This window comes from Micromys minutus (genome assembly GCF_963924665.1).
Source record: "Micromys minutus genome assembly, chromosome: 4".
NCBI lineage: Eukaryota > Metazoa > Chordata > Mammalia > Rodentia > Muridae > Micromys > Micromys minutus.
Window position 1 is genome coordinate 18884151 of NC_137973.1, and position 15106 is coordinate 18899256.

Below are 15106 nucleotides of genomic sequence, written 5' to 3' on the forward strand. Positions count from 1 at the left end.
GATGGCAACCTTATAGGAAGACAACCAGTGTCAACCAAACTGGACCCCTGGGAGCTCCGAAAGACTAAGCCTCAAAGCAAAGAGCATACATAGCTGCCTTGTCCAGCCTCAGTGGGGAAGGATGCACCTAATCCTGTAGAGACTTGATAGCATAGGGAAAGCATGATACAGATCAGGGATACCCTCTCAGAGTGGAAGGGAGTAGGGATGGGGTGAAGAACTCTGAGATGGATGGCGGTGGGGGGGGGTGTAAATGAATAAAATAATTAACTAAAAAATAAAGCCCTTTTTCTTGCATGTTAATTGTTTCTGGTATTTCATTATAATAACAGTAAACTAACTGACAACTAATACAAAGAGAATTACTATCAATCCATAGGTTTAGTGATTTAAAATTTCCCCAACTCTTCACCGGGATCTTCTGCTATTGACTACAGAAAATTCTCTTCAACCATAGAATCTGCAAGTTTCTTACCAGAATTCAAGTTTATGGACTGCTTTTAGAATGTAGTATCGAATAGAAAAAAAAATGTTTTATATCACTGGAACTTTTGCTTTGGTTGTGGGGTTACTACTGATAAACTGTGTATTTGATTGTTGGTGTATAGTTAAACTATAATGATCACCAAAATATACATTCTTATTCTAGTTTATATAAGTTAAAACATACCTAGCTACCTGAGTTCCCAGTATCACATACTTCCAAGTTGACTGCTAAGATCACAGTCAATTTCAGCTCCATACAGGCTGCTTCTAAAGTCATCCATGTGATGCCAGGAAACTGAGCCTCATCTGAAGACATCCGATTATTTCCCTGTGGGCCTGAACATGACATACTCAAAAGATGGCAGTTGGACATCTTTAAAGACAGAGTACAATATCTTAACAGAAGGGAAGTCATTGTATTTTTGTAACCTACGTGTAGTTATAATGTCTCCTTATGTCACAGTGTTGGAGTCACTGGAAATAAGTTAGTGAATGTATTTATATTTAGACAGAACAGATTTTGCAAAGGGTTGAACAGTAGGAAATGTAAAATCACCAAAGTCCTTCCTACACTAAAGGCTTGTCACCTATATAATTCCATTCACAAAATCCAAACTGGTTCATAAAAGAGGTAACTAAAGGTGACAGAAACTTCACAGAGGTGATTGAAGTTAAACAAGTCTAGTCCAGAATCTAATATAATTTATTTCTTTATAAAAACAAAGAATGGGCTATTAGGACATTGTACAAAAGTAGGGATCCATGGACCTTAGAAGAAATAACTTCAGAATCCTTGGCCTTGATTATTTCCTTATAGGCAATCCTTAAAAATAAGAGCCACAAATCCAATGATCATGATAGAACTGATTAAGTTATATCAACAGTGTGAATTTGCCACAACTTCCTTTAAGTCCCTTTCAAAAACTGAGGAACACATACCAAGTAGACAATCATGAGCCTCCCATTCATCAGCATGACATAATTATTGGTAATTTGAATGACTAATTCAGCTTAGTGTTATCTATTAGTTATTATATGACAACATTTATCATACATTTTAAACTTCTTCTGTCTCCACACCCTAAGCTGTACAATTAGTGACTGAAATAAAGAATTCTAATTTGATTTTTGAAAGTCAATAAAATAATTAAAATGAGTGAAGTTGGTTATGCAGTTTGCCCTGGGAATTTAACATTTTAGAAAAGGACTCAGAACATTCTTGTACTGTTTACAAAAATAATAACTGATAATTATAATGTTTACAACAATTTTCAGGGATATCAATGAAAATTATTTTTGTACATTATGAATTTCTAAAACCATACTAAAAAAAAAAAGGAAAGTTGGGAGGAAATAATTTCAATTGGCATTGAAATGGGACTTCATAATATTAGTAATGGAAGCTTCCTTTTTTTTTTTCATCCTTTAAAGTCACCAAATATGAAGGCAAATTATAAGCTAGTGTATGGCTCTCTTTTTCTTCGGGTCCCAGGCACTGCGGGAGCCGCGGGTTACCATGCAGACATGGCCAAGTCCAAGAACTACACCACACACAACCAGTCCCGCAAATGGCACAGGAATGGCATCAAGAAACCCAGTCACAAAGATACGAATCTCTTAAGGGGGTTGATCCCAAGTTCCTGAGGAACATGCGTTTTGCCAAGAAGCACAACAAGAAAGGCCTGAAGATGCAGGCCAGCAATGCAAAGGCAGTGCACGCTCAGAGGCCATCAAGGCCCTTCTGAAGCCTGAGGTCATCAAGCCCAAGATGCCAAATGGCCCCAGCCGCAAACTCAGCCGTTTGGCTTTCATCGCTCACCCCAAGCTTGGGAAGAAGATTCGAAGCTACATGGCCAAGGGTCGTAGGCTCTGCCAACCAAAGCCCAAGGTTCAAACCAAACCAAGGCAGAGGTCAAAGCTCCAGCTCAGGCCCAGGCTTCGGCTCCAGCTCAGGCTCCCAAAGGTGCCCAGGCCCCTGTGAAGGCTCCATAGAAAAGGCCCCTGCCAAAGTGAAGACAGACGGACTGCTGTGACACCCACCTACACACTATTGCAAATGACCAGTGTCCTATGCTGTTTTTACAAATAAACTTGAGACAAGAAAAAAAAAATAAGCCAGTGTATGGCCAATCAGTTAATTATATAAAATTTAGCTAAAGGAAATGTGACTACTGTTTGGTCAAATTACTAATGGGACTGTTGCAAAAATAGTAAATCCGTGCTAATATAAAATGTATATGTTTTTATATGCATAACCTAGGCAAATAATTCATAATCACAAAGTGCAAAACAGCATAATGCTAAATTATTTACCAGGATTAATTATCCTAGGAACTGTTGTCTATATAATGACATGAGGAAAGGAAGGTAAAAGAATTTTACAAGATATCTCAACCATAAAATGAAGCTTTTTTTCCTCTGACATCTTTTGATGTGTTCAGTGCAGATCGAAAGTGTTACAGTGATTTGTGTATATTTAACGTTTTGTTGCAGCTCACAGGACTTGTCTGTGTTTGTACACCTTTGTTCGCACCTTTCAGACCCCTCTTGATGGTCTCTGCCCTCACATGTACATTCATGCTTCATGTCACATATGTTACAGTACATAGGCTTTCTTCCTACCCATTTTAAAGATCTTTCCCTTTCTTCTCATGGTCTCTTTACAGTCTCTCTCTCTCTCTCTCTCTCTCTCTCTCTTTCTCTCTCACTCCCTCCCTCCCTCACTTCCCTTCTCTCCTTCTTTTCCTTTTCCTCTCTCTCGCATACATATATACACAAATTAAAACCTAGAATCACATGGACAGGAAGTGTGAAATACATATCTGAGTGTGTCATCTTTCATGTAACACAATGACCTCATCCATGCAAATATAATGTTACCATATTTAATGACTGAAAAAATTGCATTGATTGTGTAGGATGTTGTCTTATACATTCATCTGTTGATTCAACTCTAAGCTGGCTTCACAGTTTTTGAAGATACAGAAAATTATAAAGCAAAATGTATACTTTCCTACACTGGCATCTTAGCCCTTACCTCATTCTTTCCCCCATGACTTCTTACTACCTACCCCTTTGGGTGTTCTGCTTTTCCCTCAATGTGTACTCATGAGCCTGAGTTTCAGTGTTCATTGGAGATGATTTTGAACTTTCCATCTCTGTAAACCATAGAAAATTACTTACTCACACCACACCCCTCCCTAAATTGAGAAATTTCCTGTTTTCTTCCATGAAAGAATAGAAGATTTTTCCCCTTCTATGATCTGTCATTATAAAATAATGTAATTTTCTTGGTCTTATATTTTCATCTACCAGGATAATAACCCCAGTACCTAGCAGAAATGGATGAGAGAGCGCTTCCATTTCTTCAAAATACTCATTTGAATTCCATTTTTCTTTAATGATAATTATGTTTGTCACTTGAATATAGTTGTTGCAAAAAACACCCTCAGAGTCAATGGCAGGCAAGTGCAATTAGTTGGCAAATATAACTCTCCCACACTGTAGAATTTTTCGTCACCATTTACCAGTAGCTTTGGTAACATATTCTACATTCTTCTTAACCTTGTGTCATTTTTTCACTTAGATTAGGTTAAATACTTGAAAAAATGTATATAGTCATTTAAGAAAACGCAATTCACTAGGGTTTATATCTTCAGAAACTCAGGACAGTGCCCTTGTGGTTGACCTAGCTGACTAAAGATGTTGAATATTCTCATCCATTTCTACAATTCTTGCTGTCAATTACCTGCTCTGTTGGTTGCTGGCATGCTTCTCTGTCATTTCACACTAAGCAGGAAAATTTTCACAGTCACGATGGTTCTCTGCTTAGAGGGTCCACCAAAATATCTGCTATAGCTGGGGAGTAGATTGACAATTCCCACTTGTCTCCTTGCATGAGCCACTATTTAAAGAGTGAAACCATCGTTTCTCTAACGTATTCCCGGATAATGACAGAGCGGCTAGGGTTAGACAGATCAACTCATGTCCTGGCTGAGGCTAGATTTAGCTTATGGAAACCTCCAGCTGGTTTCAGTCCAATACCTTTAACCAAAAATGTTGAGTAGAGGATGCTGCCAGAGTCCTGATCCTTGAAAAATGTATGAAAATGCATGCTTGCTATTAATTTTAAGCTACTAATCTATATTACATGGTATAAAACAATCATCTACTGCGCAATACACTCAAGATCCTAGTGTACCTTAAAATTTTTATGTGCAGCACTAACCTCAGGAAACTATACTGAGCAAGGCTTAGATCTTCAGGGAAGAAAATTCCACATACTTGACTTTTGGCCCACCTTGTGTGAGCAAGCAATAAGATGTGTCATGGCGACAAACATAAGGAGAATTGTGATTTGATGGTGTCAAAGGAAAAAAACATGCTTACTGGTAACAGTGCTGACATCCACTGTGGAGGTAGAAACAGGCAGTAATTCAATTAAATTTCATTAAACTGTTTTAAATTTCCTCTCAGAAAAAGAGCTGCTGGAACCATGGAGATGTTGCTCACTGAAGAAGAGCAGAAAATAGATCCATGTGGTTTATGCCGTGGACTCGCAGGCATTCTCTCCAATTTCATCAAGTTATGTCCCGGGTTTTGAAGGTTTGTGAGAACACGGTTTTCTAATGTGAGTCAGCTCAGAAAGAACCAAAGACAGCTAAGCAGACTGTGGTGTCCCTGGAGATGCACCGTAGAATGCTCTCTAAGGGAGTCTGCTGTGCGGTTTACTATTGGAAACTCATTTTAGTATGGAAAAACAAGACCAGTGCCTAATCAAAGGCAGTGAGTGGGCTAGCCTGGGGGTCAGGGGGATGCTTATACCAGCACCTGTCTCTGAGAATGGGAATTATTTTCCAGCTCCCCCTAGGCCAGGATGGGATACTCACCTAAGTGCACTGTGTTTGCTGTTCTCCGTGTTTCTGTCGTAAACAAAATAGCTATTACCTGTTCTTAATGTTTGAAAGCTCTTCCCAGTCCACCACCTCCTCCATGCCTATTGCAAGAGGAGTGAATCTACATTGTAGCTTCATATGCCCTTTCTGAAATGCCCAGAAAAAGCAGAGGGAAATCTAAAAAGCAACTTAACTTTTCAAAACAAAGCAACAACAACAACAAGAAGAAGAAGCTTCCAGGGAACACTCTGTTGATCTTCTATGTTATCTGGTGCCTCTAACAAAGAATCTATGTATTTTGTCAGAATCTTTTTCTCACAGGTAAGAATCAATAAAGAAATTACCAGACAACAGCACACAGGGCTGGAAGATTAGTCATTGCATTTTTCAGGCATCATAGCAGTAAGCAGAAAGGAAGGATGCTGTGGCATTCTTTTTTTTTTTTTTTTTTTAGTATCTTTATTCATGTTTTGAGAATTTCATGGAACATAATTTCATCAAATTCCTTCTCCTCTCCAAATTCCTCCCAGATTCTCCTGCACCTCCCAAATCATCCAAATTGATGTGCATTCCTCTCTTGAAAACCATGGTCGGTCCCTCACACATATACAGCAGAGGAACTGCCTGGTCGGCCCTCAGTGGGAGAAGATGCACCTAACCCTGGAATGACTTGAGATCCGGGGCAGGAGCTGGGGTGGAATGGGGGGGGGGCTGGCAGGGACATAGTGAGGGGTATCCTCTCAGAGACAGGGAGGAGGAGAAATGGGATGAGAAACTGTGGAAGAGTGGAACTGGAGATTGGTAATGACTGGACTGTAAAAAACCTAAAAATAATAATAACTCTTTTAAAAGACAAAAAAGCATACAGTCACACGAAACATGGTATTTGATTTGTATTGGCCAACCGTTCTTAGCACAGACCTTGCCCTGGACTATGGTTGATCTATGCACTCTCACTCCACTGAAATAATAACCTGACTTCTCTTCCCTAGAGTCTGTCTACTGCAAACAGCTGCCTAATGAAAGGTAGGGTTTTATGTGTTTACTTCCTATTATCCTTCTCCAGATTTTGTTTGGCTTGAGCTTCTGTGTCCCCTACATGCTGTCATGTGTAGAAAGAGCACACTATGAAGACCATATTTTTAAAAAGGGGGAAGAAAATGGAAGCCACTAAAAAGGAAGAGTGTTGTACATTGTGGTAGGACAATATAAATAATTATTGATGTTACACACAAAAAACTCTTTAGGAGTAAATATAAATAAACAAAAACATTGTGTTTGACCTGTATCTTGATCATACTACTAAAAGCGAAGACCTAAAGTGAATTCAGTAAAAACATTTTCAGATGATAAAAGAATACACAATAAGGCAAAACTTTAAATATTTCAAGAAAGAAAAATTTTCTATAACACTAAATAAAAACTCTGTATAAATTAAGACTTTACACAGACTTATATACCTGCTACATTTATTTCAAAACTTAGATCCATTTCCAAATTCTCAGAAGCAGAGGAGCTGGACCAATGAGCATCTGCAGCAGTGGTCAGAAAACTAGCCAATACAGAAAAGATGATCTCTCAAGTTTCATGGGCCAGGTGCATCTATAAAATTTATCTCTGCTATTTTATCAAACACAGCAGCTACTGGCTGTGTAGACAAACAGCCAAGGCTTTCCACCAAGGCATTCCTGTTTCCACGGACAGATGGCAGGCTGCATTTGGCTTTATCTCTGAGCCACAACAACCACAGTAAACTGTATAATATATATACCTACAATAAAAATGTAAATATAGAAATATTAAAATAAAACAAAAGACTGAACCAAAAAGATGAAGCAAAAGAGAATAAGAGAAGCAGATAAATATAAAATGTAGAGAAAATTAATGTCTGAAATTCAAGTGCACAAAAAATGTACTGTTTCTAATAAAAAGAAGAAAGTGTTAGACTTAATAATTATTAGGCAGTTAGTTTAACTCAGCCTTCTCCTTGAGATAGTTGTTTAAAAGACAAAGATCCTAAGATGCAAAAAGATGACAAAATTAGTCTCACCAGTATTGATGAGCTAACAAGTTATACAACTCTTACTAAAGCTCAGAGAAACCTTAATGTAGAGATCTTAGGAGAAGCAAGGAAAGTTATGTAGACTGTAGATGCTCTCTTTCCTATCTCCTAATGAATTTTTCAGCCCTATTTTAGTATTTAACTGTTTTAAATGTTGCAATATTACATTGGATCTTGGAATTGGTCAAGGGAATGTGTTATCCTCAGGAGTATTTGGAGATAATGGTGCTTGAATATAATGTAACTTTTAAAGGCTATAAAAAAAGTTCTGGCTCATTAAAATTGATGAGTATTAACATTATGGAAAACTGACATCTTAATCATTTTTTAAATTTTTATTGGATATTCTCTGTTTTACATTTCAAATTTTACCCCCAGTCCCATTCCCCCTCCCCCTCCACTTGTTTCCATGGAGGTGCTCCCTCTTCTAACCACCTTCTCTGCCTCAGTGCCCTGGAATTCTCCTACACAGGAAATGAACCTTTACTAGAACAAAGGCCTCTTCTCCCATTGATTCCAGATACTGCTGTCCTCTGCTACATATGCAAATGGAGCCATGGGTCTCTCTGTGTGGGCTCAATAATTGTGGTTTTAGTCCATGGGAGTTGTGGAGGGTTTGGTTGGTTGATAATGTTGTTCTTCCCATAAGGTTGCAAACCCTTTCAGCTCTTTCAGTCCTTTCTCTAGCACCTTCATTGGGGATCAGTGTTTAGTCCAAAAGTTAGTTGCAAGCAATTTCAGCTGTATCTGTGTGACTTTGGAAGAGCCTCTGAGGAGACTTCCATATCTTGCTCCTCTCAGTAAGCACATCTTAGCATCAAAAATAGTGCTTGGGTTTGGTGGTTGCATTTGGGATGGATCCCCAGGCGAGACAGTCTCTGAATGATCTTTTCTTCAATCCCTGCTTCTCTAGTTGTCTCTGTATTTCCTCCTGTGAGTGCTTTATTCCCCTTCTATAAAGACTGAGGGATCCACATCCTGGCCTTTCTTCTTTATGACCTTCATAAGATCTGTGAATTGTTTCTTATTTATTCAGAGTTTTTGGAATAATATCTGCTTATCAGTGACTGAATACCATGTTTGTTTTTTGGGTCTGGGTTACCTCACTCAGGATTCTCTAGTTCCATCCATTTGACTAGGAATTTCATAAAGTCATTGTTTCGAATAGCTGAGTAGTACTCCATTGTGTAAATGTGCCACACTTTCTGTATCCATTCCTCTGTTGAAGGATATCTATATTTTATTCCAGATTCTGACTACTACTATTATTATTATAAGGCTGCTATGAGCATGGTGGAGCATGTGTTCTTGTTATATGTTGGAGCATCTTTTGAGTATATGTCCAGGAGTGGTGTACACGGGTCCTCAGGTAGTACTATGTTCAATATTCTGATGAAGAGCCAGACTGATTTCTACAGTGGTTGTACCAGCTTACAACCCCACCAACAATGGATGCATATTCTTCTTTCTCTGCATCCTTGCCAGCACTTGCTGTCGCCTGTGATTTTTGATCTTAGCCATTCTGACTGGTTTGAGGTGGAATCTTAGGGATGTTTTGATTTGCATTTCTCTGATGACTAGGGATGTTGAACATTTCTTTAGGTGCTTCTCAGCCATTTGGTATTCCTCAGTTGAGACTTCTTTGTTTAGCTCTATACCCCATTTTAATAGGATTATTTGGTTTTCTTGAGTCTAACTTCTTGAGTTCTCTCTATATATTGGATATTGGCTCTCTATCAGATTTAGGATTGATAAAGATCCTTTCTCAATCTGTTGTTTGCCTTTTTGTCCTTTAGACAGTGTCCTTTGCCTTACAGAAACTTGCAATTTCATGAGGTGCTATTTATTGATTCTTGATCTTAGAGCATACGCCATTAATGTTCTGTTTGGATAATTTTCCCTTGTGCCTATATGTTCTAAGCTCTTCCCCACTTTCTGTTCTATTAGTTTCAGTGTATCTGATTTTATCTGGAGGTCTTTGATCCACTTGGATTTGAGCTTTGTATAAGAAGATAATTTATTGATTTGCATTCTTCTACATGCTAACTACCAGTTGAACCAGCATCATTTGTTGAAAATGCTCTTCTTTTTCTTTCTTTTTTCCTTTTTTAAAAATTGGATATTTCCTGTATTTACAATTCAGGTGTTATCCCCTTTCCACCTATCCATTGTCCCTTCCCCTCCCATTGTCTCCATGAAGGTGCTCCATCTCCCAACCTCCCTCTCCTACCTCACTATTCCATTACACTGGGAAAAATGACCCATTGCTTGACCAAATCCTCTTTTCTCATTGATGCCAGAAAATGATATCCTCTGCTGCATATGCACCTGGAACCATGGGTCTCTTCATGCAAACTCATTGGTTGGTGTTTTAGTCCCTGGGAGCTGTGGGGGGGGAGGGAGTTGGTTAGTTGATAATTTTGTTCTTTCCATGTGGTTGCAGACCCTTTCAGCTCCTTCAGTCCTTTCTCTAGCTCCTTCATTAGAGTCCCTGTGTTCAGTCTGATGGTTAGCTGCAAGCATCCTCCTCTGCATCAGTATGGCTCTGGCAGAGCTTCTGAGGAGGTATTCTTATCAGATTCCTGCCAGTAAGCACTACTTGGAATAAGTAATAGTGCAGGGCTTTAATGGCCACATATGGAATGGATAGACAGGTAAGGCTATCTTTGGATGATCTTTTCTCCAACCCCTGCTCCTCTATTTGTCCCATCATTATGTCCCATGAGCGTTTTGTTCTCTCTTCTTAGAAGGACTGAGGCATCCACCTTCTAGCCTTCCTTTGAGCTTTATAAGTTCTGTGAATTGTTTCTTGGGTATTCTGATATTTTTAGGGCTAGTATCTGCTTATCAGTGAATACATACCATGTGTGTTCTTTTGTGACCTGTTTACCTCACTCAGGATGGTTGCTTCAAGTTCCATCCATTTGCCTAGGAATTTCATGAAGTTGTAGTTTTTAATAGCGGAAAAGTAAGTACTCCAATGTGTAAATGTACCACAACTTCTGTATCCATTCCTTTGTTGAAGGACATCTGGGTTCTTTCTAGCTTCTGGCTAATATAGATAATGCTGCTATGAACATGGCAGAACATGTGTGCTTGTTAGATATTGGAGCTTCATTTGGGTATATGCCAGGAGTGGTATAGCTCAGTTCACAGGTAGTAATATGTCCAACTTTCTGAGGAACCACCTGACTAATTTTCAGAGTGGTTGTACCAGCTCACAACCTCACCAACAGTGGAGGAGTGTTCCTCTTTCTTCACATCCTCCCTAGCATTTGCAATCATAGGAGATTTTGATCTTAGCCATTCTGACTGGTATGAGGTGGAATCTCAGGATTATTTTGATTTGCATTTCTCTGATGACTAGGTATGTTGAACATTTATTTAGGTGCTTCTAAGCCATTTAATATTCCTCAGTTGAGAATTCTTTGGTTAGCTCTATACCCTAGTATTAATAGGATTATTTGATTCTCTACAGTCTAACTTCTTGAGTTTGTTATATATATATGTTGAGTTGTATATTATATATATAATCTCATACTAGCCTTCTGATGTAGGACTGGTAAAGATCCTTTCCCAATCTGTTGGTTGCCATTTTGTCCTTTTGACAGTGTACTTTGCCCTCTAGAAGCTTTGCAATTTCATGAGTTACCATTTGTCCATTCTTGTTCTTGGAGTATAAGCCATTGATGTTGTGTTCAGGAAATTTCCCCCTGTATCTATGTTTTCTAAGTTCTCCACTTTCTGTTCTATTAGTTTGAGTGTATCTGGTTCTATGTGGAGGTCTTTGATCCACTTGGACTCAAGTGTACAGAATCATTGTACAGAATGACAAATGAGAATATATCAATTTGCATTCTCCTACATGGTTGGACCAGCACCATTTGTTGAAGATGCTCTTTTTCCTGTTGAATGTTTTTAGCTCCTCTGTCAAAGATCAAGTGACCATAGGTGTGTGGGTTCACTTCTTGGTCTTCCATTTTGTTCTATTGATCTACCTGTCTGTCTTTGTACAAATACCATGCATTGTTTTGTTTGGTTTTGTTATTGGGGTTTTTTTGGGGGGGGGTGTTTTTGTTTTTGTTTTTGTTTTTGTTTATCACAATTGATCTGTAATAGTGTTTGAGGTCAGAGATGGTGATTACCCTGGAAGTTATTTTATTGTTGAGAATAGTTTTCTGCTATCCTAGGTTTTTGTTATTTCAAATGAACTTGCAAGTTGCTCTTTCTAACATTATGAAGACTTGAGTTGGAATTTTGATGGGGATTGCATTGAATATGTAGATTGATTTTGGCAAGATGGTCATTTTTACTGTGTTGTTCCTTCTAATCCATGAACATAGGAGATCTTTTCATTTCCTGAAATCTTCTTCAATTTCCATCATCAGAGATGTAAAGTTCTTGTCATATGGATCTTTCACTTGCTTACTTTGGGTCACACCAAGGTATTTTACATTGTTTGTAACTGTTATAATGGGTGTCATTTCTGTAATTTCATTCTCAACTTGTTTATCCTTTGAGTAGAAGAAGGCTACTGATTTGTTTGAGTTAATTTTATATCTAGCCACTTTGCTGAAGTTCTTTATCATGCTTAGGAGTTACCTAATGAAATTTTGGGGGTCACTTAAGTATACTATTTTATCTTCTGCAAATAATGATGTTTTGCCTTCCTTTTCAATTTGCATCACTTTGATTAAACAGTACACATTTCACTTAAATGAAAGAATAAATTTAAGAAACTAATTTATAACAACGTCACTCTAATAACACTGTAAGATATTCTAAAACATTGCTCAGAAGTAGATTTCAAGATTAATTTATAACCACAGGATTACATAAATAAGAGTATGTGCTAACTAGGCATGTTAAATTATTTCATGTTTTGCACATATTTCAAAACAATATTTAATATATAATTATCAATAAATTTCAGTTAGTCACATAAAATTAAAATTAGTTAATTTTCCAGTATTGGCAAGATGAACCTAGAACATGAACAGAATAATCATAGAAATAAAAACTGCTGACATATGCGGGAAAAAAACCTCTTATACAAGGAAATAAAATATAAACACTCATGAGCTAATAGCTTTTTGTTTCAGATTATCACTGCTTTTAGAGACAGTAGTCACTGTTGGAGAGACTAAAAGAACACTCATGCTCTCGTTACCTGCTGGTCAGGGCAACTTCTTAAGAAGAAATAAAGCTGCCAGTAACTCCAGCTCCAGGAGATCTGACACCTTCTGGCCTCTGTACATGCTGCACTCTCAAGCGCAAACTGATGCAGACAGACACACACACACACACACACACACACATACACACACACCACATAAGACACTCTCTCTCACACACAAACATGCATATACACATGTTGAGAAATAAATAAATACAAAGATAAAAGTATTTCCTTCACATATTTTCTTGAGAAAACATAAACTGCTGCCCAAAGAAATATATAAAAACTAGTCACAGCTGGGACCATCTCCTCTAAATTACACATTTAAGTCACTGAAAACTTAGAACGTAGGCCAATTGTTTTCATATTAGGGGACGTTCACTGGGGAGTTGAACACACAGGCATAAGATGCTTCTTCCGATTCCCTGGGTGGTGCTTATATGTCAAAGTGTGTGGTATCTTATGTGGTTTCACAGTGTCCTCAGGATTATGTGGCGATGCGGGAGGCTAGGGGCTGCACACGATGTGTAGATTTTTATTAGAAGAGATATGTTTTCAATTGAAAACAAGGTTAAAAGCTTGCATTATTTATTGAGCCCTGAAACCGCTATCTGCCACTTGAGAGGTTAGCAGCCTGTGCCTGAATGCCTGCCAGTATTAAATTCCTCACTTTTAAAGTGCAATTCTTCATGTATAGCCAACGAAGTCACACGCAAATAGATACAAGCACTCAACCTGATTACCCTTAAAAACATCTCATGGATTAAGGAATTACATGCATATGAATATTCTCAAATATTAGAACATTTTAATTACACTTGAAATAGGATATTGGATGTACTTTCTGGAATTTTTATGTCAATATATGAATGTAAATAGCCACTTATAATTTTCATGCAAGAACTTACATGTAGAAATCCTTCATCTAGCCCTTCTCCTAACTGTAAGATCTGAAAATCTAAAGTAGAGCCTACAAGGCTATTGATTGTAGCTAAGTATTTAATGTTATGTATTCATAGCATTAAAACAGGACTTACTTGTAATTCTTCTAAAGTTGTCAGCATTGTATTTAATATAAAAATCATCACAGTAGAGAGAATGATATGTGCTTTGAATGTCTCTCTCTAGAGATCTGGGTGTTATTAATGATGGAAAAATGCAGAGAAACCTCTTGGTTTATTCTAAGAAAAGGGAGAAACATCAAGAATAAATGTTATCTTTCATTTTTCAAAATAATGGTTAGTTTGTATTTTCCTTTGGCAAGTTAAGGAGCCCCTCAGCTTTGCCAATTAACAGCATGCAGTTGGAATATGAATTATGGGCTCAGCTTTTAAGCACACGCTGTGGGAGGTAGCTTGGTATAAAATCTCTCATCCAAAGACACAGATGTGCAGAAATAGAAAAGCATTCTAAAAAACAGAGACCTCCTCTGCAGGTGTCAGCTACTGGCGATGTCGTGTAATAAAGCAGTTGGCGTTGATCTATGTTTTCCTAAGCCCCGTGGTGTTCCGCAGGCTTATTAGCAAAGTGTGCCTTACAGAGTTGGAAGTTTGAATGTCTTTCTCCGGGTGAATGAGTTGCCTCTCACAGCGCAGGAGTAAGAGCCCCCTTGCTTTTTCATCACTTGTTCTAAAGGGCTCCTACTGGGTTCAGCAACTAGGCAGCGCTAAGATAAAACTGACCTTAAGATTCCTGGAGATCTTCTGTTCACGCACCTGGATAATGTCAATGTCAAAGTATGGATGCGTTCGGCTCTCGGGGTCACTGGAGGTTAATGGAACAGCCAGGTTTGAGCACAAATTACAGTGGCTAACAGCTCTTCCACTGTGACTATTGCGGCAACCTGAATCAGTATGACTCTAAGTGTAGGACGAAAGCTTCTACAAACTTCCTCCAAGTGCTAAGGTAACAACCACAGCCTCCCATTCATTCATTTCAGCTTTGGCCCCCTCATCTCAAGTAACACAACTCACCTCCCCTCCTTGTTTCTTCGATGTGTGCTGCCATCCAAAACAGGGGAGCCCAGCTTGCAATGAACAATTTTTTCCTTGTAATATTATGTTGATGTCAGCTGTTACAAATCTAATTATGTTAGTCGTAGGACTGAAAACCTTTTTCTACGCTGTACTCTAAGCAAATTTCAAACTGATTCTAAGATTTAAGGCATCTCAAATGGCACACTTGGTCTCAGAGGAAGCTCACTGGAAGAATACCCGGCTTTCCTGTGCAAGGCACTAGGTTCAACTCCCATCACTGAACAAAACAAAAAATAAGCGAGGAACAATCTATAATGTAGTATGAAATTCTGGTGGATATAAGAGGAAAATGAGGATTAATATGGGAACTTAATTTTCTACACTGGATATTAACAGCTGTTGTCAGAGAATGAGAAAACAATTGTTTATACAAAACTATAGTTAGAAGTCAAGTTTAACCGCTGAGCCAGGCTCCGAGCTTGGAGTAAAGCGTGGGGTTGGGGAACCT

The 15106-nt window shown here is 38.3% G+C and overlaps 1 pseudogene across 1 annotated transcript; it reads left to right on the forward strand.

Moving 5' to 3' along the window:
• Positions 1-2010: 2010 nt before the first annotated feature.
• Positions 2011-2478, forward strand: LOC308419624 (large ribosomal subunit protein eL29-like; annotated as a pseudogene). The gene has a single exon. The product of its transcript is annotated as a large ribosomal subunit protein eL29-like (transcript).
• Positions 2479-15106: the final 12628 nt, after the last annotated feature.